This window comes from Sapajus apella, unplaced genomic scaffold, assembly GCF_009761245.1.
Source record: "Sapajus apella isolate SASKATOON/1434 unplaced genomic scaffold, GSC_monkey_1.0 scaffold68, whole genome shotgun sequence".
Lineage (NCBI taxonomy): Eukaryota > Metazoa > Chordata > Mammalia > Primates > Cebidae > Sapajus > Sapajus apella.
The window spans coordinates 8340248-8346323 of NW_022437008.1; the positions used below are offsets into that span (position 1 = coordinate 8340248).

The following is a 6076-nucleotide window of genomic DNA, read 5'->3' on the forward strand; positions in this document are numbered from 1 at the left end:
ACATAATATTTCTTTTGTGATATTATGGAGATAAAATTGCACTGTGTGTTTTAACACACATTACAACAACCTCTTAAGGCAAAAAAGTAAATTCATGCAAATGAGTTATAGAAAGTGAAAAAGATTTCTTGTTCGGTGCGGCGCGCGCTGGGACCCGGCGCTGGGAAACACTCCAATCGCCAGGTTCTGAACTTCCTGGTCCCTTCTGCTGGCAGCCTGTGCAATAGATTGCAATGCGGGCTCTCAACTTCGGAACTGTCGCTTTAAGAGCTGAGAACCTGGCCACCTGGTTGCCTTTACCTTCCTTTTCCTCTGGGTTTACCTTCCACTGCCTCTCTGGAAACCTTCAGGGTGGCCTTTATTGGTATCAGGAGAGGCACGTTTTATTGCAACCTGAGTGATGAGAATTCTCTTCTTACCATTGCCAGCTGTTGAGCTCCTTCTCCTCAAAGGGTTAACAGCAGCTTCAAACCCTGCCGCTTTCCTTAAGAGAGTTAAAGGTCCTAAGAAAGAAAAGCTTTGGCTTTTTAACTCATTGAAAAATAAGCTTGTTTCCAAAACTCTGTAGTCTAAGAGGGATTTCAGCAGTGCCAGTGAGGTAAAGAGAAAACTGCAAGAGCCGCTCTGCATATGGCAAAGATGAGCACTCCTGTCTTCTGTCTCCTGAGAACACTAGCAGGTGCCTTCTAAATCTTTAAAATATATGGACGGACAGAAAGCACTTAGCATCAGTTCCTCCATGATGAATAGAGTTAACCTTTGTAGTTCGCCAAAAGTCAGTAAGTTTTTCTTTCCCATTTGTTTCAGCCGAATGACGAGTAGAAATGCGGGTAGGACCAGAAAAACTCACATTGTCTTGGCCTTTTTGCTTAATGACAGCAGTGGACTGCGTACAGCAACTGGCAAAGGAAACGTGCTAATATTAACTTATTTAAATAATCAGGTTACATGTAGCAACAGACGCACTCAAATTTGTTAAAGTGGCTTGAAAAATATTTATAGATGGCTTTCCCTTGCAGACGTCATGAATGGTCAATTGCCCCAACATTTCCGCGGCCACGTTAAAAAATACACTTGGTTTCTAAAAGAATGCAAATTCCAAGGAATATAATAAAAATGTACTTTTTAATAACTAGTTATGTCACTTTGCAAATAGCTTTGATGTAGCATTCCTGCCTGCATAAAGTTGAAGCTACATCTGTGTCAGCCATACCTGCGTTTATGATACCTTCCCTGAGAGAGCAATTAGGGGCTGGTGAGGGCTGGAGTTCTAGCTAATATTTGAAACTACATGTGCGTCTGCAAGCTAAAGGGGAAAAAAGGGCTGTGATCATCTGTGAATAGAGAAAAGGATTCTAACAGCTCCTACCTTTTAGACACTTGATAAAAAAATGCGGCAGGGGGTGCCTGGAGAGTCTCAAGGGAGTGGCTTTTCCGCTGAGAAATGAAGACTGCCACATAGCCGCCAGCCGGGCTTGCTGTAGGAAGCTTACAATTCGACTCTCTATGGTGGAGTTTGAAGTTAAATGGTCCTGTCTGCTTCTTCTCTTGTTTGTGTCACTTGTTAAAGATCTCTTGAAATGCACCATTACAGTTTCCTTTTAGTTGATTACAACAGAATTACACTAGTCATCTTGCATTTTGGCTACCCCTAATTTCCTATAAGAGCCCACGGAATAGATCTTTTCTGTTTTTTTTTTTTAATTACCCAGATATAAAAACATTTGACTTGCTATTACTCTTAATGTAACTGTAGATCTTGTAATAAAAGGTGAAGTGAAATTGAGCATCCATAAATCAAGCAAATGAATGCACAGAAAAGAACCAACGATACGTATAGTCAAAAATATGTGTAGCCTTAAAGGAGGTCCTTGGCATGGTGTGTGTGTGTTTTAACATTATGCTTTTCATTAGGCTGGACTCTGTTTTGCAGGGAAGACAAATATTTCCGCATTAGAATTTTTCTTTCTCTCTTCCAATCCAAAAGAGAATTTCTTTTGTTGTTGTTAGTTTCTTTCTAAAAGGGAAGTAAATTAACATTGCTTTTCCCCCCATGAATATATGTGGTGAAAAGCTTGCAGAGTGTTTTGACTAAGCATGCAAAATGTTTTATTAATCAGAGGAACAGAGTAGAAATGAAGGCAGTACGTCTTTAAAAGTGCCTGGGTGTCCAGGTACACGGGGAGTTCCGTAAAACCGTTGACCAAGCACAATGTACGTAGACAAATGTCTTCTCATTGTGTGATGCGTGAAGGCCATGATAGATGGCTTCTAACAACAAAGCGTGGCCACAGAGACAAAATTAGTGTTGTTTTAATTACCAGTGTCTGTAATGTTATCTATCCATAACTGCCTGAAATAGACCGTCACAGAGGGTCAGAAGGCGACCTGACCTCATACTTCCACACACAGCTCTCTTATCGGTTCCGGAGTCGTTACAGCAGTGTGCTTAAAAAAAAAAAAAAAAAAAAAAAAAGAAAAGGAAAGAAAAAGTTTAATGCTTCACTTGAAACATTTATTTATAACAAAAAAAATTGTTTCTTGTTTAAGGGAAGTGCCTTTATCTTTTTCTTTCAAAGCAGATCTTATTAAATGCTATTTGGAGATCAGAGTAATGGGTAGAAAATGGGACCGGCCTTGACATTCTTCAACAAAAGTTTACACTCTCGGAGTGGTGTTTTTTGTCAGTCACAAATAGCATGATGACACTAATGGGAAAGAAGGTTCTTTATTTTTGAAACCTCCTTGAGCTGAGATGGGCTGCTCTTCAGACATTAGTAAGTGTGTATATTGTGAAGATGAAGTATCCCTTACTTTCTGAGCTTGCGGGAGATGAAAGATAGCCCAGTTTTTGAAAATGGCCTGCGTGGCACATGCTATAAATGAGCACGGAAAGCAATCGAGCTAATAGATTACAGTAATTATCCAATCTTTGGCTAGTTTGTATTGGCAAACTATAAATACAGTACACATTAGAACAAGGTGCTTACAGAATGTACATGAAAGGTCATTGTAATTTGCAAGTCGCTAGTCATTAGAATATGCTAAAAACCATTGCTTCAGGGCTCAGATTTTAATGATGAATACATTGATTATTAAGTAGCAGAGGAAAAATGTACAAGAGCGGCTGTGGTGTAATGATAGGTCGCTTTATTTTGGGAAGGAAATCAACTCAGCTTCAGAATGCAGGCATTGAGGAATATAATTGCAGTGAGGAAAATTCCTCAGAGGAGCTTGGCACATATTAAAAGCAAAAACTTGAGACATGTTTGTGATAAGATTACTAATAAATCTCTGGTAAGTCTTAGACTCCTGACAATAATACAGCAACAGAGTACTTCATCTTCTCCAAGCTTTAGAATTTAAGATCAGTCACAAACAATCTAAATTACGACTGATACTAGGCAGATGCAGTACTGGACGATGTTGCTTGTCATAAATCTCTCGTTCCTTATATGCAAATTAAGCTCCATTTTAAAAGATAATTTTTCACATGGTGATCGCCTTTATTTGCGAAACGCTGGTGATTTTTAATGGGGAGAGAGAAAAAGCCAGGCTCTACATCCGGGAATGATTTCATGCAAGATGGGAGGCAGGAGCCTGTCATCTTGATGCTTTAGGTGGGGCACCTTGACGGGTTTTAGAAAGAAGTTAGGGACCAAGTTGGGCTTAGACACAGCCACGCTGTGCCTAGAAACTGTCTTGGCTGCTGGCTGTAAGGAAGTCCCTGGGTTGCATGTATGTTTCAAGGCTTTCTGACTTTTAGATTTCACAGTGGTGTGCCTGATTCTGCTTGTTCTGGGACGGAAGCATTTTCTCTGACAGTCACCTGCCTCCTGCTCTCCTCCTGCCCCACTCAGTCTTTGCTGGGGAGCTTGCCCTCTGCCTCTTGGACCTCAGTTCTCCTACCTGGCTAGGGGGCTGAAACCCACTCCTCACATAGCTGTCCTAGGTATCTTTTCCAAAAAGAACTCAACATAGAAATGACCTGTAGTCCCGAGTCAACCGTGTGCCAACCGTTATCACTTTTTTCTTTCTTTCTTTCTTTCTTTATTTTTTTTGTATGTGTGTTTTAAGAGCAAAGCAGCAGCTTACCTCTGGGTCCTGATAGATAGAGAGGGAATGGCTTGTTTTTCCTCATCACAGTCTGTTCTCATGAAATGTTTGTCTCTGAAGCCCTGAATTTTTACTGCAGGGCTGCTGATGGGAAACTTGGAAAGAATTAAAAAAAATTTAAAGAGTGGGAAGCATCTGCCTTTTCTGAAATCCATCATTCCTCTACGTCATCCCTGGACCTCGAGGTTTATAGGAGATGCTTGGCCTCTTTGTTGAAGCCACAGGGCAGTGAGGCCAGGTGTGTTGAAGGCCTCTCCAGGGCCCCAGAGACAGGGATCCTGGCTGGCATTTATCTGACGAAAGAGTAAATTAAGGGGGTTTTCACACCATACTGGGTTCACCAGGGTAGCTTGGCAGCAGGGTGCTTAGAATAGTTTTATTCTATATACACCTCCAAAGAAATATCAGGACCAAGGGGCAGGTAGCCAAGTGTTTTTTAATGGGTAGCAGCATCACCCAGGAAATCACCCTGGGTCCAACCAGAGATTGGGCAAATTCTTCTTTTCCCCTGGTGCTATCAAGATGGAACTCCTCCTATTTTTCCACTGTTTTCTTGGGAATACATTGGCAGGTCCCAGGGAAGTGTTGAGAAGTCTGCATTTGTACTTCTCTTTGTCTTTCTGTCATTCTAACCCCACACCCTGCACATGCACAGCCACACACACACAGATACACACACGCACACACACACTCGCTCTCTTTCTCTCTCCCCCTCTCTCCCTGTTTCGCTGTGCCCTCTCCAAATTAACGAACTTAAAACAAAAACCAAGCGCTTGTTGATCAGTGCTGACAAACCTGTTCCAGGAGGAAGGGACTAGTGGCTCCTCGGGGGCAGATGCGCAGGGACCAGGTGGAACGGCACATCCCTCTGGGTCCCCTGTAGCTAGTCATTTTATCAGCCTGTGCATTAAGGGGCAACACCACGCAAGGGTAAGAGTATAAACATGCTTTACAATTCTCAGCTCCCTAGCGTAAGAATACTTCCCGCGTGGATGTAAATTTACAACACGTGCTTATCAAATGTGAAAATGCTTGCAAATCAGAAACAAACTTAAGGGTGAGCATATTTCAGTGATGGCTTTTGCAAGGGCTGTGCTTGATGTTGGGCTATAATCTTGTTCCTCTTTAGTTTCTACATGAAGTGTCTTTCCACGGTTTGCCACAGGGAGAATTACGATGGCTGAGCCTCAGACACTGGTGTGAAGATGCAGATTTGTTTAATGAAATCCGTATTTACCATTGGGTTGCAAACACAGCTAATACGCCCTACATTCAAAAAAGAGATCTGCACTCTCAGAACTAATATTTTCATTAATTGTGTATTTCTACCAGAAGGCAGACATCATCTAACCATCTTTGCAGCGTAACTGCACCTGTGATAGAAACGTTTTTCAACCGTCCCGTTCTCGATGAGTAGAATGTGTTGTATTTGTAACATAAGGCAATAACTTCCTTTCCTGGATTTGCCTGTCCTAAGTGGTGAATTCTCCAGTATAATCGGGCTGTGTGTGTTCTTTTCTGATTTGCACTTTTTGTTTTGCAGTTTTAAAACCGTCCCCACCCCTTTGTCCCCCAAATCTTTAAGATTTGCTTGTAAGATATACTTGTGCAGGAAGTAATTAGCCTGTTACAGAGATATTAATTAACATGTTGAAAATGCTTTCTTTATTAATGAGAAATTCACACATTCTATTGAAATTAATTTGTAGAGTTTAAAATTAATTTATCGCGGCCTTTGATGACCTCAGATCTACGAAGACAAAACTGGAGTATTGTACTAACTGTTAAACCATTCATTAAACATTTTATGCAAATAGTGTTTGTTTATAAACAAATTAACTGCAAGGATTTTCAAAACAGGTGCTGTGTTGTGAATGCGTACTAAATGATGTGGTACTGAAAGAATTAATTAGACCTTCAAATGTAATTAGTTGCAATAATTTGCGTGATTAGCGGCTTG

General features: G+C 41.1%; 1 long non-coding RNA gene across 1 annotated transcript; it reads right to left on the reverse strand.

Moving 5' to 3' along the window:
* Positions 1-2085: 2085 nt before the first annotated feature.
* Positions 2086-5198, reverse strand: LOC116530792. Its single transcript, XR_004260130.1, has 3 exons — positions 4912-5198; positions 4096-4211; positions 2086-2448 (listed from the first exon to the last, which is right to left on the reverse strand). It is a non-coding gene; the product is annotated as an uncharacterized LOC116530792 (long non-coding RNA).
* Between the last annotated feature and the right edge of the window lie 878 nt (positions 5199-6076).